The sequence below is a fragment of the Bubalus kerabau genome, chromosome 8 (assembly GCF_029407905.1).
Source record: "Bubalus kerabau isolate K-KA32 ecotype Philippines breed swamp buffalo chromosome 8, PCC_UOA_SB_1v2, whole genome shotgun sequence".
In the NCBI taxonomy this organism is placed as follows: Eukaryota; Metazoa; Chordata; class Mammalia; order Artiodactyla; family Bovidae; genus Bubalus; species Bubalus kerabau.
The window spans coordinates 23,345,710-23,370,855 of NC_073631.1; the positions used below are offsets into that span (position 1 = coordinate 23,345,710).

Consider the following 25,146-nt stretch of genomic DNA (forward strand, 5'->3'; position numbering starts at 1 on the left):
TCCATCAACATAGAAATGTAAAAAGATATATATCTATATCCATGTAGATATATATAATGGAATATTACTCAGCCATGAAAAAGAATTAAATTCTGTCATTTGCAATAACATGGATGACCTAGAGGGTAATATGCTTAATGAAATATGTCATTCAGAGCAAGACAAACACCGTATGATATCACTTATATGTGGAATTTTAAAAGTTAAACAAATAAATGATTATAGCAAAACAGAAATAAACTCACAGATAAAGAAAAAAGAAAAAAAAACTAGTGGTTATCAGTGGGGAGGAGGACAGGGAGAGGGACAAGATAGGAACAGGAGTTTAAGAGGTACAAACTACTATGTATAAGCTAAACCAGCAACAAGGATATATTGTACAGTATTGCAGGCAGATTCTTTACTGTCTGAGCCACCAAGGAAGCCTCTATTGTACAGCATAAGGAAATATAGCCATTATTTTGCTTCTCAGTCTTTTGGCTAAGATGGTGACTGCAGCCATGAAATTAAAAGACGCTTACTCCCTGGAAGGAAAGTTATGACCAACCTAGATTGCATATTGAAAAGCAGAGACATTACTTTGCCAACAAAGGTCCGGCTAGTCAAGGCTGTGGTTTTTCCAGTGGTCCTGTATGGATGTGAGAATTGGACTGTGAAGAAAGCTGAGTGCCGAAGAATTGATGCTTTTGAACTGTGGTGTTGGAGAAGACTCTTGAGAGTCCCTTGGACTGCAAGGAGATCCAACCAGTCCATTCTGAAGGAGATCAGCCCTGGGATTTCTTTGGAAGGAATGATGCTAAAGTTGAAACTCCAGTACTTTGGCCACCTCATGTGATGAGTTGACTCATTGGAAAAGACTCTGATGCTGGGAGGGATTGGGGGTAGGAGGAGAAGGAGACGACAGAGGATGAGATGGCTGGATGGCATCACTGACTCGATGGACGTGAGTCTGAGTGAACTCTGGGAGTTGGTGGTGAACAGGGAGGCCTGGCGTGCTGCGATTCATGGGGTCGCAAAGAGTCGGACATGACTGAGTGACTGAACTGAACTGAAGTATAGTATTTGTTCTTATCAGTTTAATATGTTAACTTTAAATGGAGTATAATCTATAAAAATACTGAATCACTGTGGTGCGTACCAAAAACTAATGTTGTACAACAACCATACTTGAATAAAAAGTAAATTAAGGTAAAATAAGAAGAATGAATCTTTAACCCATCAGCCAGAACGAAAGCCCTTCCTTTAAACATATCTCAATGTTATTGGTTTCAAGGAGGTTTCCTGGAAATGGTCAGTAGAGTTCAATATGGTTCAACCCCTTACTAATGGGCTGCACTGATAGCTCAGTTGGTAACGAATCTGCCTGCAATGCAGGAGACCCTGGTTCAATTCCTATGTCAGGAAGATCCCATGGAGAAGCTATAGGCTACCCACTCCAGTATTCTTGGGCTTCCCTTGTGGCTCAGCTGGTAAAGAATCCCCCTGCAATGCAGGAGACCTGGGTTCCATCCCTGGGTTGGGAAGATCCCCTGGAGAAGGGAAAGGCTACCCACCCCAATATTCTGGCCTGGAGAATTCCATGGACTGAATAGTCCGTGGGGTCACAAAGAGTTGGACATGACTGAGCGACTTTCACTTTCAACCCCTGACTGAGTTTACTTTTAATAGAAATTCATATAGAAATGACAACCTGATTACATATCAGTCAACCATACAAAATCACATAGACTGCAACATGTGACCATGTCTTAGTACCTAAGCAGTTTTCCTTTTAATTCAGCATATTTTACAGAAGAGTGATAAATTACTACTTTTCAAAGATTTTGTTTCTGTTATTTGTATATAAAAAAACAACTTTATTTTCTATTTTTTTCTTTTCCACTTTTATTGAAACATAGTTGACATACAGCACTGTATAAATTTAAGATAGTGATGTGATTTACATACCTCATGAAATGATTCTCACAGTAAGCTTAGTGAACATCCATCAACTCATGTAAAAAGAAGTATTTTCCTTGTGATGAAAACTCAGGATTTACACTCTTAACAACTTTTGTATATAACATACAGCAGTGTTAATTGTATTTATCATGTTGTATGTTACATCCCTGCTGCTGCTGCTGCTAAGTCGCTTCAGTCATGTCCGACTCTGTGCAACCCCATAGACGGCAGCCCACCAGGCTCCCCCGTCCCTGGGATTCTCCAGGCAAGAACACTGGAGTGGGTTGCCATTTCCTTCTCCAATGCTTGAAAGTGAAAAGTGAAAGTGAAGTCGCTCAGTAGTGTCTGACTCCTAGCGACCCCATGGACTGCAGCCCACTAGGCTCCTCCATCCATGGGATTTTCCAGGCAAGAGTACTGGAGTGGGGTGCCATTGCCTTCTCCAGTTACATCCATAGTATTTACCTATTTTATAACTGGAAATTTTTATTTTTGACTGTCTTCATCCAATTCCCAATTCCCCCATCCCCAGTCTCCAATAACCACAAATCTGATCTCTTTTTCTAAGCATTTATTTCTTTGATTGTTTGAAGTATTGGTATAATTGACCTACAACATTATGTTAGTTTCTGGTGTACAACAATAAGAGCAGCTTTTAGAAAAATCATTATTTTAATACAAAAATTAACTTGTTTCAACTTACTATCTTCCACAATGTGGTTTAAAAATGAGACTAGAATACTAAAGTTACTTTAAATGGAGTAGGGAAAGGTATGTTTTCCCTGTCAATAGCCATTCATATACATAAGCAATAATGCTCACATCTAAAGTATATATTATACAACACCTTTATAATTGAAATGTCTGGTTAGTGTCATGATTATACTTGAATAGTGTTTAGATTCTTCTAGAAGACTTAAATAAAATGTTGTAGCAGATGGTAAAGCTATGTGACATTTCTGTTTTTGTTTATATAATTTATGTTGTCATCCTTTTCTAAATCCCAAAGCATTTTGAGCCTCACAATTATAACTTGTAATATGTAATTAGTTAAATTCTTTAACTCCAGAAGGAATGCTTGATAATATTGGAGCAGTAATTCCATTATTTAGGAAATGGATAGATTTACGAAGGAACCTAATAGATGTCAGAATATAACATTCACACTAGTCCAATTTGAAATAAGCTGGATTTTTATAATATACAAACTCATTTTTTAAAATAGTTTTATTGAGATGTATTGTTAATTTACATAAAATTGACCTGTTTTTATAGTGCGTAATTCAATGCATGGTAGCATATTTACAGAGCTGTGCAAACATTAGAGGCTTCCCTGATGGCTCAGATGGTAAAGCGTTTGCCTGCAATGCGGGAGACCCGGTTTCGATCCCTGGGTCGGGAAGATCCCCTAGAGAAGGAAATGGCAACCCTCTCCAGTACTCTTGCCTATAAAATCCCATGGACAGAGGAGCCTGGTAGGTTACAGTTCATGGAATTGCAAAGAGTCAGACGTGACCGAGCAACTTCACATGGTCACATGTTATAACAATCTAATTTTAGAACATTTCTATCACTCTAAAAATAAATCTCATGCCAATTTATAGTCTTTCTCCATCTCCAGTCTCAAGCAACAACTAATCTCCCTTCTGTCTCTACATATTTTCTTTTTTTGGATATTCCATATAAATTGAATCATACATGTTCTTTTGTGACAGGCTTCACTTTTTGATGTTACCTGTACTGTAGCTTTGTCAGTACCTTATGCCTTTTTATTGGCAAATAATATTCCATTGTATGAATACAGTATATTTTGCTTTTCCATTTAGCAGTTGATGGGCATTTTGAGTTGTTTCTGCTTTTGGGTCATTGTGAATAATGCTGTTATTAACATTTGAGTAAGTCTTTGGGTGTACATGTAAAAATCCTCAAATTTTTCGATCAAACATTATGTCTTTTGTTTTTTTCCATGACTAAATTTTGAAGCTTATTTAGCAGTTGTAACACTTAAAGCATGACTTAGAAAGGATTGTCTTGAAAATTTCACTGCATTTCATTTGATCTTAGGTGAAGAAAAGTAAAACATCTTAAAGATTTGTTTGTACAAAATTGGGATGACAAATTTTGAAGTCAATTTATAAAAGATTCTCAAACTTTTATGAATACTGCAAATGAAAATTACTGTCAACATTTTTGAAATTCTGAGCAACTTTTCTTCACGAATGGTTACTCTATTAGCAAGCCTTTTAGACTTCAAATAATGCTTAGACCCTTAAAAGAAAAACCAAAGACTTTAGTGTACTAAATTAAATTCCTGGATTTTCTGATATTTTAGGTTTCAGAAATTAAATTTTTCATGATGTGAAAAAAAGAACAAACATTACTGGATTAGACCAACCTTGATTCAAAGTTGGAATCTGATACTTTAAAAGCTGTACAACTTTGGGGAAGTTATTTAACAGTTCAGAGAATTAATTTATTGATTTCTAAAGTGAGGCCAATAATTCAATGACTACCTAAATAGAGAGGCATCCAAGAATCTCTACTTGATGGTCACATTCTTCCCCCTGATTTCCTAATGTTTGAATATGTTGACTCTTGGTTGCTGCTGATTGGATCAGGGAATCCCTGCTTGATGCACAGAAAGGGACTTAGCATCACAATTCTGCCCAACGGAAGGCTCCAAAACAGGCTCTGATTCTCTGAGCCCATATGTCCCCACCTTTACAGAATTTATTTTACCTTGTTTTCTTTTACTGAAGTATAATTGCTTTACAGTGTTTTGTTAGTTTCTGCTGTGCAACAGTTATATGTATTCATATATCCCCTCCCTCTTCAGCCTCCCTTCCACCCATCACCCCAGTCCTCTGGGTCATCACAGAGCCGTGAGCTGAGCTCCTGTGCTATACAGCAGCTTTCCACTAGCTGTCTGTTTTACACATGGCAGTGTATATATGTCATTTGTCCTTTATAGAATTTCAATTCTTGACATGGGAAGTCAGCTGGTCTGAGAGCTACTGTATTGTACTGAGGAGGCTGAACAAGGTGAAGCAGTTCAATACAGCGGTTAAGATGATTTCTGGAATGAGAGCACATCATTTGAAAATCTGACTCTGCCCATTCACATCCAGTAACTCTGGGTAAGATATTTCTCTTTACCTTTGTTTATCTGTAAAATGGGGTTAATAGTATTTGCCTAATAAAGTTACTTTGTGGATTAAACCAAGCCATATATGTAAGGTCCTATCATACATGGCACTTAGAACATGTTCAACAAATGGCTGAGGCTTGGGCTGTTTTTAGTATTATTATTTTTCATGCAGCTTATCAGTGCAATCTCATTACCTATATCCATTTACTGCAGGGGATAAGAAGATAAAATTAAAGGAAATTGTCAGGAAATTTAGAGATTGCCTATGGCCTTTGTAAATCCTCACTCTCTCTCTTTTCTCTTCTTCTCCCATACACCCCTTATAATCTAGCTAATACACCTCCAGCAAATTCCTCTTAACTTAAAGACTGAGTAAGAATCTGCATCCCACTATATTCCCTGTGACTACATTGTTACATTGACCCCTCAGTTTAAATGTGACATTAAGTCTGCTACTTAAACTATCTGGGAAAATATAGCTAATATACTAGTGCTTATCATTGTGATAGTATTAAAAATTAAGTATTTAGCATAATGCCTGTCAAATGCTAGAGAATTGACAGTACTACGTTCTGTATATTTCTATATTATTTATAAGCACAGTTACTGAGATATCTTATTCAGTTGTTTGTGACAGAGCAAATGTATCAATTAGAAAGAAACATGTAAAATATCATGTATGAAATGAGTTGCCAGTCCAGGTTCAATGCACGATACTGGATGCTTGGGGCTGGAGCACTGGGACGACCCAGAGGGATGGAATGGGGAGGGAGGAGGGAGGAGGGTTCAGGATGGGGAACACATGTGTACCTGTGGCGGATTCATTTTGATATTTGGCAAATCTAATACAGTTATGTTAAGTTTAAAAATAAAATTTAAAAAAAAAAATAAAATAAAATAAATTTGAATAACAGAGATAATAACAACATAAAAAAAAAAAAAAAAGAAATTTAGTGGAGAAGAACAGTGTCTTAAACATCACTTAACTCTAGCAAATTTATATACTAACTTAGTCCCAACTGAGCCAGAACCATTCTGCTCTATGGGTTTCACCCAGATTTTTCTCTAGATTTTTGCAAACTTTTTCTATAAAGGGGCAGATAGTAAATTCAGACAATTCAATCTCTGTTGAGACTACTTTTCTGTAATTATAGAGTAAAAACAGTCATAGACAATACATAAAGGATTGGGTATAGCAGTGCTGAAACAAAACTTTATCCACAAAAACTGACTGCCATCAGTCAAATTTGACCCGTGGGCCATAGTTTGCAGATCTTTCACAGGTAATGAAAAGATAGTATGTATTATTACTAATAACTCACATTGTTTATTTCTTCCTTAGTTTTAAAATGTATGATTTTTTTGTTTTACAGAAACATTTTAAACCTTCTTAGAATTTCTGTATTTTCTTACCTGCACAATAATAAGAAAAGATATTCTAGTTAGAGCTGAATAAGAGTTACCTATTTTAGAGCTGGGAAAGTCATCAAGATGAATGGTTTTTAAGCTTATTTTAAGATAAATGATTTATTTTAAAAATAATGTGTATCAAGGTCTTTGATTAAAGGTTGCGTGGAAATCTTGGGGCCCTACCCACCAGCTCTGCACAGGACAGTTTGGGAAATAATGGCTTGAGGACAGGGTGCATACTCAGATGTCAACAGAGGCAGAGCAGGGAATATAATGTGTGACAGTGGTTGAGTTCGAGACTACTGGGAGAGGTGGAGACTAGGGCATGCAAAGGAGCTGACCACATAGAGGGATGAGCTGCTACCACCAGCTGATTATTGTACTAACAAAATTGGGGCCTATTTTTCTTTTGGGGAGAGGGGCCTATTATGCTAGATGGTTTCTTTTCACAATAACCAAGCATTTTTCTTCTTTCATTCTTTTTTCTTTTTAATACTTATGAAATATCTAATTTAAAAAGCCAACAACTAGTTAAAAACAAACAATAAAGAAAAATTCCTTGTCAAACCAAAGACACAACTCCAGGGTATAGCTGCCAGTCAGCAACCTCTGCTCAGGATCGAAGTCCTCATTTTAGGGGTAGGATAATGGAGTGTCAAAAATCATGACTTGGGTAAGTCTGGTACATATGTTCCTTGACTTCACTGCCTAAATGCACTTTTCACTAACATGTTTTCTTTGATTTGAGAAGAGAACTTGGTTGATCAAATAGCAGCTAAGAGTACACTTTGTGATTGGGCAGACTTGTGCTAGAAATCCCAGCATTGTCCTAGATTTCTCATTTGTAACAGAAGGTGATCAATTAATACTTCACAGGGCTGTGATGAGGGGTAAATAAGATAGTGAATGAAATGTCCCCTCCATTCCTGGCATGCAATAAACATGATAAATGGGACTATTAAATTTTAAATTGTAATGAAAATTTTCATATGAGGAAGTGAGAAAATAAGGCTTCCTTGGTGGCTCAGTGGTAAAGAATCTGCCTGCCAGTGCATGAGGTGTGGGTTTGATTCCTGGTCCAGGAAGATCTGGAGAAGGAAATGGTACCCACTATAGTATTCTTGCCTGGAAAATTCCATGGCAGAAGAGCCTGGTGGGCTATAGTCCATGGCGTCACAAAGTGTTGGACACAACTTAGCCACTGAACAACAAGTGAGAAAATACAAGTCTAATCAGCTTCATTAGGTAAGCATGCCCATGCACACATATGCATTTTTGTCTTTCTGGATCTATAGACTAAATATCTCAAATATTATCACACAAATCAGAATTATTTGGCCACATTTATACCAAAAGGGTGAGGGTCTGGCTGTTTACTGCCCAAAAGCCAATAAACAGGCCAGGTTGATGGAAAGGAAAGTTTGCTTTATTTCAGATTCCAGCAACTGAGCAAGAAGGTAGACACCTGTTCAAAGGCCAACTCCTCCCTAACTGACAACCAGTGGGGCAAGAGTTTTTATAGACAGAAATGGAAGTGCTGCTACTGCTACTGCTAAGTCACTTCAGTCGTGTCCGACTCTGTGTGACCCCACAGACGTCAGCCCACCAGGCTCTCCTGCCCCTGGGATTCTCCAGGCAAGAACACTGGAGTGGGTTGCCATTTCCTTCTCCAATGCATGAAAGTGAAAAGTGAAAGTGAAGTCGCTCAGTCGTGTCCAACCCTCAGCAACCCCATGGACTGCAGCCTACCAGGCTCCTCCATCCATGGGATTTTCCAGGCAAAAGTACTGGAGTGGGGTCCTATTGCCTTCTCCAGAAATGGAGGTGGGAGGAGGCTAAATACAGAAACAACATATTCATCTTTAATAGTCATCTTCAAACTGGTCATCAGTGTCTGACTACCATCATCTTGGTTGTTTTAGGTGCAGTTCACTTCAGTTCAGTTGCTCAGTTGTGTCCAACTCTTTGGGACTCCATGAACCACAGCACACCAGGCCTGACTGTCCATCACCAACTCCCAGAGTTTACCAAAACTCATGTCCACTGAATTGGTGATGCCATCCAACCATCTCATCCTCAGTAATCCCCTTCTCCTCCTGCCTTCAATCTTTCCCAGCATCACAGTCTTTTCCAATGAGTCAGCTCTTCACATCAGGTGGCCAAAGTATTGGTGTTTCAGCCTCAGCATCAGTCCTTCCAATGAACACCCAGGACTGGTCTCCTTTAGGATGAACTGGTTGGATCTCCTTGCAGTCCAAGGGACTCTCAAGAGTCTTCTCCAACACCACAGTTCAAAAGCATCAATTCTTTGGCACTCAGCTTTCTTTATAGTCCAACTCTCACATCTATACATGACTACTGGAAAAACCATAGCTTTGACTAGATGGAACTTTGTTGGCAAAGTAATGTCTCTGCTTTTCTATATGCTGTCTAAGTTGGTCATACCTTTCCTCCCGAGGAGTAAGTATCTTTTAATTTCATGGCTGCAGTCACCATCTGCTGTGATTTTGGAGGCCAGAAAAATAAAGTCAGCCACCATTTCCACTATTTCCCCATCTGTTTGCCATGAAGTGATGGGACCAGATGCCATGATCTTAGTTTCCTGAATGTTGTGCTTTAAGCCAACTTTTTCACTCTCCTCTTTCACTTTCATCAAGAGGCTTTTGAGTTCTTCTTCACTTTCTGCCATAAAGGTGGTGTCATCTGCATATCTGAGGTTATTGATATTTCTCCCCACAATCTTGATTCCAGCTTGTGCATCTTCCAGTCCAGCGTTTCTCATGATGTACTCTGCATATAAGTTAAATAAGCAGGGTGACAATATACAGCCTTGATGTACCTTTTCCTATTTGGAACCAGTCTGTTGTTCCATGTCCAGTTCTAACTGTTGCTTCCTGACCTGCATACAGGTTTCTCAAGAGGCAGGTCAGGTGGTCTGGTATTCCCATCTCTTTCAGAATTTTCCACAGTTTATTGTGATCCACACAGTCAAAGGCTTTGGCATAGTCAATAAAGCAGAAATAGATGTTTTTCTGGAAATTTCTTGCTTTTTCCATGATCCAGCGGATGTTGGCAATTTGATCTCTGGTTCCTCTGCCTTTTCTAAATCCAACTTGAACATCTGGAAGTTCACAGTTCATGTACTGCTGAAGCCTGGCTTGGAGAATTTTGAGCATTACTTTACTAGTGTGTGAGATGAGTGCAATTGTGCAGTAGTTTGAGCATTCTTTGGCATTGCCTTTCTTTGGGATTGGAATGAAAACTGACCTTTTCCAGTCCTGTGGCCACTGCTGAGCTTTCCAAATTAGTTAACCTTTAATTCCAGGGTCCAGTTGTTCCCATTTCTTTGAGTCCAGTTCTGAGAATTATGGCAACTCATGTCCTAGGTACAGTCTGGTCATCATATACTTAACTTCTTCCATCTGGGGTTTCAGTACCTATAAGACAGCTCGCAGGATATGGCTCAGACTATTATATATAGTCTTTGAGAAGGAGCTAAAGATCCTTTACTATGCTTAATGACTACATTATTATTATTTGGTCTCCTTTGGCTGTTTTCCTTTGTTTCTGCATTCTTCATTTCTCTGATTAAATTTATTCTTTGGCTAAAGTATTCCACAGACAAAAGGCAGGCAGAAGGCATGGGGCAGGGCAGTTGCGAAGGGAGTGGGGCTGGCGTTGAGGGGAGTTTCCAAAGAGAGATAGGATAACACTGCTTATATAACACTGACAGTTCACAGGCAACCGGTCACATAGGGAGCCCATTGCTGCTAGGTGACAGTGAATGTATCTGTTTCATGTTGTGACAGTCTGAATGAGAAAGGAAGTACATCTCAATATAAGCAACAGATGAGTGTAATTCACTACCAAAGGAGACTAAGAAAATTGCCATGTTGAGGAAACATGCGGCTTCTTGTAAATTATGTCATGTTGAGCAATGGTTTTAATGAGAGACTTCTAGTAAAGTGAAACCTTTGACTTGTTCCTCTCTAACTACCAAAGAAAATCCTCAGTCTAGTTTCAGGGAAGTGAATTTCCTGTCTATTATTTCTTAAAGCTACAAGCTGTTTCTAGTAAGTGGCGGTTTCAACTTTAGGCAATAGTGAAAAAGGCATGTGCCATTAAAGCACTGTAATAAAAATATTTTGAAGATGATACAGGACAATATCTAAATTGAATGAAGAACGTTTTTAAAAAACAATTCGGCATGTTTAGATTTTATTTCTTAAGACCAAGTTAGTAACTCACTATTAGAAACAGGATATAACACAAGAAGATTTCTGGGAGTCCTTGACCAGGAAATCTTTTTTATGTGCTCTTTAATCTTTATTATTTAAATAGTGTTCAGCTTGCTTTAATAAATCAGCATGACCTATTCTTAATGATAATGACTGAAAACTATAGAATATAGTAAATGTCAAAGTAGCAGCACAGCTGTGTTTTACAGTGATGAAGTTTTAGGATTACAGTAAAAATAAATGGTAATGAGCATTCTTTTCATTTAAAGATAGACTGACCACAATAATTCAGATACAAAAAATTTCATAAAAATCATTTGTTTCACTCAAATTGGATTGGGTACATCAGATCAGATCAGTTGCTCAGTCGTGTCCGACTCTTTGTGACCCCATGAATTGCAGCACGCCAGACCTCCCTGTCCATCACCAACTCCCAGAGTTCACTCAGACTCACGTCCATCGAGTCAGTGATACCATCCAGCCATCTCATCCTCTGTCGTCCCCTTCTCCTCCTGCCCCCAATCCCTCCCAGCATCAGAGTCTTTTCCAATGAGTCAACTCTTTGCATGAGGTGGCCAAAGTACTGGAGTTTCAGCTTTAGCATCATTCCTTCCAAAGAAATCCCAGGGCTGATCTCCTTCAGAATGGACTGGTTGGATCTCCTTGCAGTCCAAGGGACTCTCAAGAGTCTTCTCCAACACCACAGTTCAAAAGCATCAATTCTTCAGCGCTCAGCCTTCTTCACAGTCCAACTCTCACATCCATACATGACCACAGGAAAAACCATAGCCTTGACTAGACGGACCTTTGTTGGCAAAGTAATGTCTCTGCTTTTGAATATGCTATCTAGGTTGGTCATAACTTTGCTTCCAAGGAGTAAGCGTCTTTTAATTTCATGGCTGCGGTCACCATCTGTAGTGATTTTGGAGCCCAGAAAAATAAAGTCTGACACTGTTTCCACTGTTTCCCCAACTATTTCCCATGAAGTGGTGGGACCGGATGCCATGATCTTCGTTTTCTGAATGTTGAGCTTTAAGCCAACTTTTTCACTCTCAACTTTCACTTTCATCAAGAGGCTTTTGAGTTCCTCTTCCCTTTCTGCCATAAGGGTGGTGTCATCTGCATATCTGAGGTTATTGCTATTTCTCCGGGCAATCTTGATTCCAGCTTGTGCATCTTCCAGTCCAGCGTTTCTCATGATGGACTCTGCATATAAGTTAAATAAACAGGGTGACAATATACAGCCTTGACGAACTCCTTTTCCTATTTGGAACCAGTCTGTTGTTCCATGTCCAGTTCTAACTGTTGCTTCCTGACCTGCACACAAATTTCTCAAGAGGCAGATCAGGTGGTCTGGTATTCCCATCTCTTTCAGAATTTTCCACAGTTTATTGTGATCTACACAGTCAAAGGCTTTGGCATAGTCAATAAAGCAGAAATAGATGTTTTTCTGGAACTCTCTTGCTTTTTCCATGATCCAGCAGATGTTGGCAATTTGATCTCTGGTTCCTCTGCCTTTTCTAAAACCAGCTTGAACATCAGGAAGTTCACGGTTCACATATTGCTGAAGCCTGGCTTGGAGAATTTTGAGTACATACTGGATAATTAATATGCTTGACAGATTAACAACTTTAATCATTTACTCAGTCAACAACCAATTCTTGAGACTACTGGGTTCCTATGATTCTCACCCTTCTCCAACATCAACACACAATGTGAGTTTGAGACATTTTCTTATCTCTAAAACTTCCATAAATTCTTTCCAAGATCTTTCCCCCTTAAATCTATAAGTAGGCACAACTATAACATTAAAACACTGACTACTAACATTAAAACAACACAACTCTAATGATACAATGCTAACATTAAAACAAGATCAACAGCAGTAGAACAGTTTAAAATCCCTAAACTATTAATGAAAAGGCTAGGAACTGGGACCTGGGGCCCTTTGCTGCAGTGCTTGAATTTAGACAGATGTCTCCTTAGGCAACAAAATATGAAGAAACTATAAGGTACTAAAAATAACTGCACACGTGTGGTTGGGGCAAATTATGAACAATAAGATACAAAAAGACCAAAGATCCAACTGTCACTTCTGAAGAGACAGGAGCACTGTGCATGCCCCTTGCACACACCACCACCAAAGGGGTGGGCAAACCATCTATGCCACCGCTCCAGCTGGACCCCTGGACACACTCCCACCCTCATTCCATAAAAGGAACCAGCTTGCCTACCCCCTTGGGGAGCAAGCAATCAAGGGAACTTGTTACTTGTTCTCTCTCCTCTCTGCTGCAGCTGCTGCTGCTGCTGCTAAGTCGCTTCAGTCGTGTCCGACTCTGTGCGACCCCATAGACGGCAGCCCACCAGGCTCCCCCGTCCCTGGGATTCTCCAGGCAAGAACACTGGAGTGGGTTGCCATTTCCCTCTCCAATGCATGAAAGTGAAAAGTGAAAGTGAAGTCGCTCAGTTCTTCGCGATCTCAAGGACTGCAGCCTCCCAGGCTCCTCCGTCCATGCGATTTTCCAGGCAAGAGTACTGGAGTGGGTACCATCGCCTTCTCCCTCTGCTGCAGCAGGAGTCCCAATAACACCTTGTCTGAATTTCTTTTCTGGCCTCTTATCAGTTTCTATTGATTAAGGAGGCCAAGAACCCTGGTCAGTAACACTAATATCAAGCTTCTTGATAGTCACATGTATCATTTTCATTTTTTTCATTTAGAAGTACACTTTCTTGAAAACAGAGCACTTGAAGGATTTATATGTCTTTTCTTTTTCCCAATTCATTTATACTTTCTTATAGAACTAGCACACAAGTACTCAATATCAAGTTGAATCAGTAAATCTATTTTGTTGATTTAGTTCATTGAGATGGCAGAAGACATAAAGGTGTATAAATTCTAAATTAATGCACAGAATACCATGAAGACCCATAAAGAAAAAATCTGTCAAATATACTGTTACCTACAAAAAAATAAGTTCAAAGCCAAAACTACTGTGACTTTGTTCTGCTATCACTAGTTAAAACTCTTTTGATATATATAAGAATCAAAAGCTTCATGACATATAATGTAATTTCAAAAGACAGGAGTTTGAAAAGGACCTATTTTAATGGTCAAATTCTAGGAAATTCTAGTACTATGTAAAATGATACAAAAAATCTAGCAGTATGTAAAATGATACAAAACCTAAACTATATGATGTTAAATATACTCCACTTTTTTTTAATTTTATTTTATTTTTAAACTTTACAAAATTGCATTAGTTTTGCCAAATATCAAAATGAATCCGCCACAGGTATACATGTGTTCCCCATCCTGAACCCTCCTCCCTCCTCCCTCCCCATACCATCCCTCTGGGTCGTCCCAGTGCACTAGCCCCAAGCATCCAGTATCGTGCATTGAACCTGAACTGGCAACTCGTTTCATACATGATATTTTACATGTTTCAATGCCATTCTCCCAAATCTTCCCACCCTCTCCCTCTCCCACAGAGTCCATAAGACTGTTCTATATGTCAGTGTCTCTTTTGCTGTCTCGTACACAGGGTTATTGTTACCATCTTTCTAAATTCCATATATATGCGTTAGTATACTGTATTGGTGTTTTTCTTTCTGGCTTACTTCACTCTGTATAATAGGCTCCAGTTTCATCCACCTCATTAGAACTGATTCAAATGTATTCTTTTTAATGGCTGAGTAATACTCCATTGTGTATATGTACCTCAGCTTTCTTATCCATTCATCTGCTGATGGACATCTAGGTTGCTTCCATGTCCTGGCTATTATAAACAATGCCGTGATGAACATTGGGGTACACGTGTCTCTTTCCCTTCTGGTTTCCTCAGTGTGTATGCCCAGCAGTGGGATTGCTGGATCATAAGGCAGTTCTATTTCCAGTTTTTTAAGGAATCTCCACACAGTTCTCGATAGTGGCTGTACTAGTTTGCATTCACACCAACAGTGGAAGAGGGTTCCCTTTTCCCCACACCCTCTCCAGCATTTATTACTTGTAGACTTTTGGATCACAGCCATTCTGACTGGTGTGAAATGGTACCTCATAGTGGTTTTGATTTGCATTTCTCTGATAATGAGTGATGTTGAGCATCTTTTCATGTGTTTGTTAGCCATCTGGATGTCTTCTTTGGAGAAATGTCTATTTAGTTCTTTGGCCCATTTTTTGATTGGGTCATTTATTTTTCTGGAGTTGAGCTGTAGGAGTTGCTTGTATATTTTTGAGATTAGTTGTTTGTCAGTTGCTTCACTTGCTATTATTCTCTCCCATTCTGAAGGCTGTCTTTTCACCTTGCTAATAGTTTCCTTTGATGTGCAGAAGCTTTTAAGTTTAATTAGGTCCCATTTGGTTTTTTTTTTTTTTTTTTGCTTTTTTTCCCAATATTCTGGGAGGTGGGTCATAGAGGATCCTGCTGTGATGTATGTCAGAGAGTGTTTTGCCTATGTTCTCCTCTAGGAGTTTTACAGTTTCTGGTCTTACGTTGAGATCTTTAATCCATTTTGAGTTTATTTTTGTGTATGGTGTTAGAAAGTGTTCTGGTTTCATTGTTTTACAAGTGGTTGACCAGATTTCCCAGCACCACTTGTTAAAGAGATTGTCTTTAATCCATTGTATATTCTTGCCTCCTTTGTCAAAGATAAGGTGTCCACATGTGCGTGGATTTATCTCTGGGCTTTCTATTTTGTTCCATTGATCTATATTTCTGTCTTTGTGCCAGTACCATACTGTCTTGATGACTGTGGCTTTGTAGTAGAGCCTGAAGTCTGGTAGGTTGATTCCTCCAGTTCCATTCTTCTTTCTCAGGATCGCCTTGGCTATTCGAGGTTTTTTGTATTTCCATACAAATGGTGAAGTTATTTGTTCTAGCTCTGTGAAAAATACTGTTGGTAGCTTGATAGGCATTGCATTGAATCTATAAATTGCTTTGGGTAGTATACTCATTTTCACTATATTGATTCTTCCAACCCATGAACATGGTATATTTCCCCATCTATTAGTGTCCTCTTTGATTTCTTTCACCAGTGTTTTATAGTTTTCTATATATAGGTCTTTAGTTTCTTTAGGTAGATATATTCCTAAGTGTTTTATTCTTTCCGTTGCAATGGTGAATGGAATTGTTTCCTTAATTTCTCTTTCTATTTTCTCATTATTAGTGTATAGGAATGCAAGGGATTTCTGTGTGTTGATTTTATATCCTGCCACTTTACTATAGTCATTGATTAGTTCTAGTAGTTTTCTGGTGGAGTCTTTAGGGTTTTCTATGTAGAGGATCATGTCATCTGCAAATAGTGAGAGTTTTACTTCTTCTTTTCCAAATGACAGCATACAACTTATCAAAAATATCTAAAGTTCTGGAACTCTCCATTTTCAAGTGGATATATACTTTGTTAGGACACATCTAAAATGGATCCACCTGTGCCCTCTGAAACAGCAGAAGCTCATGCCAAAAAATAATTAGTATGGAAAAAATCAAAAATAGCCCTTTATATTCATATTCTATTACAAATAACATCCAAGTATAATCATGAGATTAGAAAAGAATTTTTGTTGTTAATAACAGTACAAAATAACCTAGAATATTTTTTAAATGGATGAACAAAATGAAAAGATTACCACTTGATAATGTGTGCTAATTCCACACAGTTTCCAATGTAAAGCATCAGACTGGGCTATCTTAACTACAGTTTGGTCATGTATGTAAGAGGCTTCCTGGGCTTCCCTGGTGGCTCAGAGGTTAAAGTGTCTGCCTTCAATGTGGGAGACCTGGGTTTGATCCCTAGGTCGGGAAGATCCCCTGGAGGAGGGCATGGCAACCCACTCCAGTATTCTTGTCTGGAGAATCCCATGGACAGAGGAGCTTGGCGAACTAGGGTCCATAGGGTGACAAAGAGTTGGACATGACTGAGTGACTTAGCATAGCACTGTTCAGTTCAGTTCAGTTGCTCAGTTATGTCTGACTCTTTGCAACCCCATGCACTGCAGCACTCCAGCTTCCCTGTCCATCACCAACGCTGGGAGCTTGCTCAAACTCATGTCCATCAAGTCGGTGATGCCATCCAACTATCTCATCCTCTATCGTCCCCTTCTTCTCCTGCCTTCAATCTTTTCCAGCATCAGAGTCTTTTCTAAGGAGTCAGTTCTTCACATCAGGTGGCCAAAGTATTAGAGCTTCAGCATGAGTCCTTCCAGTGAATATTCAGGACTGATTTCCCCAACAGTCATGTGTAAAAGAGGAGAAAGACTGATGAAGATTATTTTCAAATGTATGTTGATTTTATATTTGAACAAGTTCTAAAATATCATTGGTGTGTAAATTTAAAGATTGCAAATGTTTAATAACATTATATGTTATTATTGGGCTATATGTTCAAAAAATAATAAGAAATATACAGTAAAGAAAGTATATTGTTACACCCAATATGTGAACAAACAATTAACAAACAAAATCTTAAGTATAATACATGAGAGAGTTTTTCCTCAGTGCCTGCAGTATATATTCAGAATACAATATGTCTGACAATTAGAAATATGTCAACTGTTTTAACTGGATCCTCCTATTTTGACTTAAGTCTATTTTCTCTATAGCTTCTTCTTCAAGAGAACCAGGTATAAGATAGCTTTATTTCCCATAAAAAAATTTTCCATACTGGTTCTAAATTGGGATTTCAATGAAAATTTACCTTATTATCTTTATATTTTTTTAATTTATTTTATTTTATTTTTTAACTTTACAATATTGTATTGGTTTTGCCATATATCAACATGAATCCGCCACAGGTATACACGTGTTCCCCATCCTGAACCCTCCTCCCTCCTCCCTCCCCGTACCCTCCCCCTGGGTCATCCCCGTGCACCAGCCCCAAGCATCCAGTATCGTGCATCGAACATGGACTGGAGACTTGTTTCATATATGATATTATACATGTTTCAATGCCATTGATGCCAAAATTGAATATCAGTTATAAACTTATGAAGATATTCTAGTAAGTAACTATAACAGGATTAAAAAGCATTGACTCCATAGTTACTTGCAGACGCTGTAAAACTAAGGTATCATCTATTGTGTGTGTGCATGTGTGCTCAGTCACTCAGTTGTGTCCAGCTCTTTGTGACCCCATGGATTGTAGCCTGCCAGGCTCCTATATCCATGGGATTTTCCAGGTAAGAACAGTGGGGTGGTTTGCCTGTTCCTCTTCCAGGGGATCTTCCTGACCCAGGGATCAAACCCAAGTCTCTTGCATCTCATGCATTGGCAGGTGGATTCTCTACCACTGAAGCCACCTGGGAAGCCCAGGATATTATCTAATACCACATGTCAAAGATAAACCTGCTATATTTCTGGTTCTAATGACATAAATAACTCTATGGTACTTCAACTGAAATGATCTTTCAGTTTAATGAAGATTGTTTATAAGGGCTTCCCTGGTAGCTCAGCTGGTAAAGAATCCACCTGCAATGCAGGAGCCCCCAGTTCTATTTGTGGGTTGGGAAGATCCCCTAGAAAAGGGATAGGCTACCCAGTCCAGCATTCATGGGCTTCCTGGGTGGCTCAGCTGGTAAAGAATCTGCCTTCAATGCAGGAGACCTGGGTTCAAGCCCTGGGTTGGGAAAATCCCCTAGAGGAGGGCATGGCAACCCACTCCAGTATTCTTGCCTGGAGAATCCCCATGGACAGAGGAGCCTGGTGGGCTACAGTCCATGAGGTCGCGAAGAGTTGGACATGAGGGATATTATCTAATACCACATGTCAAAGATAAATCTACTATGTTTCTGGTGCTAATGACTTATAAATAACTCTATGATACTTCAGCTGATCTTTCATTTTAATGAAGATTGTTTATAAATATTTTCATGTCCCTACAATGCTTGCTAAACATAAAGGATGCTCAATAAACATTAATTTCCTCCTCTCACTCCTCTCCTGTCTCCACTTGATTAAATGATATTACCTACTTTACTTTTATAGGATCTTAAAAGTAACCTGGTAAGGGACAATATTTATTTTAGAGATGCCAATGCAATTTATGTGAAGACTAAAAAGGAGACATGGGGTCTATAACAAAATAATGAACTTCCTTCCTTATTAAATTTTGCTCAAGTTTTTTTTTAATATTTTGTCTAACTGAAATAAGTGCATATTTACTACTAAATGTTTTCATTTAAATAAGATGTTTATTACATCTTAACCATGGTAAATCTGCTAGCAAAGCAAGGGAGGTACCAGTCAATGAAACTTGGAGTTTAGAACATGTTTGAAAAATAAACATGTTTGCCCACAGAAGACAGATGACAAGACTAAGTTAAGGGTAAAAAGAGGATATGTGGTCTATAGTAAAACTATAATAAAGCCCAAAGTCTCTTCTTCTTAAATTTTTGTGAAGTATTTTTCGCAAAATGTTTTGTCTAGCTATAATAAGTACATATTTTATACATTATATGCATCCATTTTAAATGATCATTATAAGACATGGTATTTCTGTTAGAAGAAAAAAGAAAGGACTCATATGCAGGTGAGTTATTTCAGGATATGATCTAATAAATTGGGTCTAATATTCATTTAAAAATTTTATGGTGGGTGAGAAGATAACTCCCCTTTTACAAATCAAACTAAACTTAATAAAATTGATTACAATCCACACAATAATAAAAAGACGGTGTGTTGTTGTGTTCAGTCCTATTTGACTCTTACGGCTGTAGCCTGCCATGCTTCTTGTCCATGGGATTCTCCAGGCAAGAATACTGAAGTGGGTTGCCATTTCCTTCTCCAGGGAATCTTCCCAACCCAGGGATCAAACCCGTGTCTCTTATATCTCGTCACTGGCCAGCAGATTCTTTACCTCTGGTGCTACCAGGGAAGTCCAAAAAGACAGAATTATATCCTAAATGGGTACGTCTTGAACTTAATTTTTTTAATTATTATTTTTCTGCACTTCTTAAAAGCTGAAAATAGTTGTACTTCACATATATGAGACAGATTTAGCTTTTCAAAAACATAAATATACTTGGAAAATAAGAATAGCCTATTTTTACTTTGATTTTCCTTTCTATATGAAAAATAAACAGTAACTAGGAATGAATACTGTTCTTGTTGTTACACATTAGCTATGTTTTCTTTGCATAGATTAAAGCAGTTGGGAGCGGGAGGATTGTCCCTCAAAAGAGATCTAATTTACAGTAGCAAGAGGGATCGAAACAGAAGCAGTGTCTGATGATCCTTTTTGCTAATTAGAATTTCCTTGCTGCTAGAATGCCGAACAAGCGCTGAGATTATTGAGGGAATTTTAAGGAGCAGGATACCAGCGACAAAAATAGAAGAAAAGGGCCAGTATGCAGAGGAAAACTAAAACCAATGGAAGAAATGTGACCCCTGAAAAATCTGGATCAAGGCAGGGTGGCCATGGGTCAGGGTCAGTCACAACCTCTAGTTGTCCAGGAAGATGCTCCTCGTGTCGTCTCATAGACAGAGCCTCCTACCTCTCTGACCTTCTTCGTGGCCAGGAACACTAGCTGGTGACCAGCCTCCAAAGACGTCAGGGAGCTCAGGTCGCGGGGACGGGGAGGATGGGGCCATCCTGGGCTTCCCTGTCTGTTCCTCCTCCAAGTTTGGGTTGACCGCGGGTTCTCACTTGGATTCTCAGCCAGGCCTTCTCTTGGACAGTGATGGCAACCTGTGCTCCCGCCTCCGTGACTCCTGCATGAGACACCAACCCAAATCTGTGCTCTGTCCCTTCTATGGCATTTCCAGCTCCGGCATCGCACTGCCCACGGGACCCAAGCGCCTGTGCTCACTGAAGGTAGCATGGCCCCATGCGGCTGGCTAGGTGCAGTTATTTCAGGGAAAGATTCAGGAAGTTTCAGAGTAGTTTCAGAAACTTCAGAGATGGACTTTTAAGAGGTATGGTTCAGCTGGAAGAAGCAGCACCCCTAATTATCCCTGCAGACAAGTTCCTCACTCTCTAATGGCTCGTACTGGACTGGGCATGAGAAAGATGCTTCTCAGAGGATGCTCCTGGCACCTTCTGCCTCAGTGAGGAGAGGTTGGAGGAAGTAGAGGGTTAAAGTTGTAGCAGTGACATTCCTCTATCCCTGCAGCTTTCACAAAATTTCAGAAATGAAAAGAGCAACCTGTGATGTGTCTTAGACATGGATTTGGGTGGCCTCCGGGAGTTGGTGATGGACAGGGAGGCCTGGCGTGCTGCAGTTCATGGGGTTGCAAAGAGTCGGACACGACTGAGCGACTAAACTGAACTGAACTGAACTGAGACGTGTTTTTAAGTACTCAGCACCAGTCATTGCTATATCATGGTGTTTCCAGGGTTTCCTCAGACACAACCACTCAACTGCTCTCCTGACTCCACTCAACTGCTCTCCTGACTCCACTCAACTGCTCTCCTGACTCCATACCCATAAGACCAAATGCATATTCAACAGCTAGCTTGTGGTCTCCACATCCCAGCATGCTAACTCTGGACACAAGCACCATTTACGCATTAAGTTTCAAAATTCTTCTCCATGATCTCCTATCTCAGGAATAATTCCCTTGTCTCCTCTCAACTGAAAGCCTGCAGGTCATTTTCATTTCCCTCCATTGCGCCTCCCACAGTCAGACAGTCCCTTCAACCCATCTGTTCCTTTAACACCACTCGGTCCCATTCATGTTCTTCCTTCCCTCCTGACAATACATGGGCAGATAGCCATCACTTCTCACCTAGTTTATGGACAACAACTTCTTTTTTGTTTTCATTTTTACCCACATGTCTATTTAAATCTGTCAGTTCATCCTCACTATCTTTTGCTTGAGGCCTCATGTTCAAAATATAAGCTACAAAGTAGTCAAAGTGGCCCCTCTCCTTATCCTCTTCTTCAACCAGAATGCACACCTTTGCTCCTAGGCAGCAGATCACAATCCTGATAGGACAGGCTCTTATTCTTGTCTTGTTTTTTTTTGTTTTTTTTTTTTTTTACTTTCGGGTGGCCTCATGCAGCATGCAGGATCTTATTTCCCCCACCAGGGATCAAACCCGAGCCCCTTGTACTGGATACACGGAGTCTAAATCACTGAACCACCAATAAAGTCCCCATTTCTTTCATATCCCTGGTCGTAAGGCTTTCTGTTTCTTATCTTTTACCTGGTTATTACCTACTCAGGTTTGATTTTTCCAGTGTTTTCTTAACATGTCAAAGATTCCCATAGTTCGAAGTACCGAACATTCTTACAGCTCTTTTTCAGTAACCATTTTTAAAAATTGTTATATAGTTAATTTGCGATGTGTTAGTTTCAAATGTACAGCAAAGTGATTCAGTTATATACATAAATATACACATGAATATTCTTTATTATTCTAGATTATTAGAAGATATTGAGTATAATTCTCAGTGCTATATGCTAGATCCTTGGTGTTTACCTGCTTTATACTGGAGTGGGTTGCCATTTCCTTCTCCAGGGGATCTTCCTGACTCAGGGATCAAACCCAGATCTCTGGCATTGCAGGCAGACGCTTTAAGCTCTGAGCCACCAGGGAAGCCCATATATATGTTAATCCAAAACTCCTAATTTATCCTCCATAAATTTCACACATATATATGTGTGTGTGTATATGAATATTACATCTTCTTTAGCCATTCATCTGTCAATGGACTTTTACCTATTTCATGAAAGTTTCCCACTTCCCTGTATGCCAACCCCACCAAATTTTGAGGTCCTTGAAATAAAGATTGTCTGGATCAATGTGTTATTTGCAGACGATGGCTCAGTAACTGAGACACTGATGACACTCAAAAAGTTCTTCATTAAATTACCAGGTTTGTTGCAGGATACAGGATGCTTGGGGCTGGTGCACTGGGATGACCCAGAGGGATGGTATGGGGAGAGAGGTGGGAGGGGGGTTCAGGATGGGGAACGTGTGTACACCCGTGGCAGATTCATGTTGATATATGGCAAAACCAATACAATATTGTAAAGTATTTAGTCTCCAATTCAAATAAATAAATTTAAATTAAAAAAAAAGAAAAAAACACATACAGCAAAATAAATAAAAAAATAAATTTAAGCCAGGTAAAGTATGAATTATGCTGATTAGGAAAGGTAGGTCAAGGATCTGAATGGACACTGTTATTCAGTAGGTTCATGAGGGAGTTAAAAATAAGCTTCATTATTGGTCTCAGAAGACCCAGTAACTTCTGTACTCCTTGCTGAGAGACCTGGCATTAATACACAAGGGCACCTAAAAACCTGCTTAAAAACAACTGCTTTGTCCTTTCAGTTTTGCCCCTCAAATATTTAAAAAACAAAAATGATAAAAGCCCAAGTTGTTATACAATCACTGCCATTTGGCTCTAATTACCTACCTGATCAACAAAATGCTTGCTAATTATTCATATTCTCAAAAATGTGTCTAGCATTTTTTCAAATCACAGTATAATCCACTGCAGTTATACTTGCTTAGCATGACACAACTCAGTGATATTATATCTAGACAGCAGAATATCAGATGAAAGAGGGGTCTTGTATTTGAACTAGGAAATTGAGATAATGCACGTCCTTTTCTGCGATCACATATATTGCACTGTGACGTCAAAATGTGCCATGTGATTTTCCATGACCATACTCTTGTTCTCGCTGTTTCCTTTGCCTAAACTACTTTCCCCTTATTTCTTACTGGAAAGATCACCTTCATGATTCAGCTGAAATAAATCCAGTGATAAAGGAGTTGTAAATTTCATGCCAAGAAAAGTGAGCTGTCTCCAGAGTGTCTCATGCATCGCTGACTCTGCTCCCTCTTTGTTGCCACCATTAATCTTCATTTATACTTGCATAGTGATTGTCAAGCTCTATTTTAATAAACTTTATATGTCTCTCCCTAACATTAAAAGTGATTTATTTCTTGTAAATAAGTGGCTCTGGCAAGCTGTGTTTGGAAAAAATGTTGCTGAACAGGCAGCACTGGAACTGTAAAGCAAATATGGCATTTTTCCAAGGATTAGTCTCAGTTACATAATGCTGTGTGAAAATAGACAGACTGAAGTGGCTATTTACTGTATGATTCCATTTATCTGATATTCTTGCAAGGCGATATATCTGCTCAGAGAACACGTAACTAGATTCCAGGGGCTGACAATGGGATATTTGTTGATTCCAAATGAATGAAGAAATATTAATACATTTTGGGATGAGATATATACTATATACTCTCCTTATAGAGGTAGGTGCACACTGATTATGTTCATGAAAACTCTCAAAACTATACATAAAAGGGTACATTTAGTGTATGGAAATTATGTTATTTTCAAAGGAAAAAGAAAAAAGAATTGGAAGCAGTCATATTGGTGTTTTAGACCCATAAACCCAAACCTTATTTGTGGTTAAGCTTTCCAACTGTGTAAGGAGTGAGGTGGTTGAGGAGAACTTGCTGTTAATACTCTCTCTCTCGAGTAGGTGCTGTAACAGGAGATCACTTTGTACTTGTATATCACAGAACACTGTGTACCTCTGGTTTATTTACATTTCTGTATGTGTGTTATGAAGTGAAGTGAAGTGTATTATATGTGACATTAAAAAGTTCATAAATATTTTAAAACTCTAAGCCACAGATAACCTCATTCCTAAGTATCAACCTGTGAAAATACATGCCAAATTTAGTAAAACATGGAACAAATAATGATAAATTCTGAGATATTAAATAATATGCATAGCTCTATACTTTTTGATTAGCTCACAGAATTCAACAAAAATAAAGAGCAACAACTGAAGTGCCAGTGTTTTATTTCTCACCGAATATGAGAAAGTGAAGGATGTGGTATCATGCCATAATTTTTTAACAAGTTCACAAAATGATGTGGGGCATATTTGGGCTAAATTAGGAAACCTATCATCAATATAACAAGATAATTATAATGTGTTTGGTGTGGGGTTGGATCGTGAGTGTGTATTCGACTCAGGGAAATTTTAGAAGATAAGAGTTCTTGCTTCATGTGGTATGTCGCTGGTATTGTCAGTACTGGGGGCCCCGCAGAGTGGCAAGGCTTTGTTAATTTGGGGAGTTCTGCCCCTCTTCTTATCCGCTGCAGTAGACTTTGCCTTGCTAGTCATGTGTACCCAGGTTGCTGCTGCTTCATAGCCATTTTCAGGGCACTGAAAACTTTCTTCAAGGCTGATCCTGATCTTTCTGCCTAGATCTGCCCTATAGCCACTCCTTTAAAATTCTGCCCCTGCCTCTCCTCCCTTTTCCAAATCTAGGCTAGTCTGGCTAGAGCATGCCCATATGTCTTTGTGTTTCAGGTGGGTGACAGGTGAAAGGGTACATACTGTTCCTGCCATCTTTCTCCCAAAGGTATTTTATTCCCTCTCCAAATTCTCTCTCTCCTCCAGGGTTTAAGTTTTCAAAATAAAAGTTGAACCA

General features: G+C 39.0%; 1 protein-coding gene across 4 annotated transcripts in view; it reads left to right on the forward strand.

The window, feature by feature from the left end:
* The window catches only part of LOC129658961 (taste receptor type 2 member 1-like), a 175,813-nt gene that overhangs the window by 108,979 nt on the left and 41,688 nt on the right, over positions 1–25,146 (forward strand). For 3 of the 4 annotated variants that reach the window (XM_055589871.1, XM_055589872.1, XM_055589873.1), the window contains one exon: positions 4,913–5,078. The exons of the other annotated variant lie outside the window; for it this stretch is intronic. The gene's annotated coding sequence lies outside the window, so the exon portion shown is untranslated. The remainder of the gene's footprint in view (positions 1–4,912; positions 5,079–25,146) is intronic. 4 annotated transcript variants of the gene reach the window in all.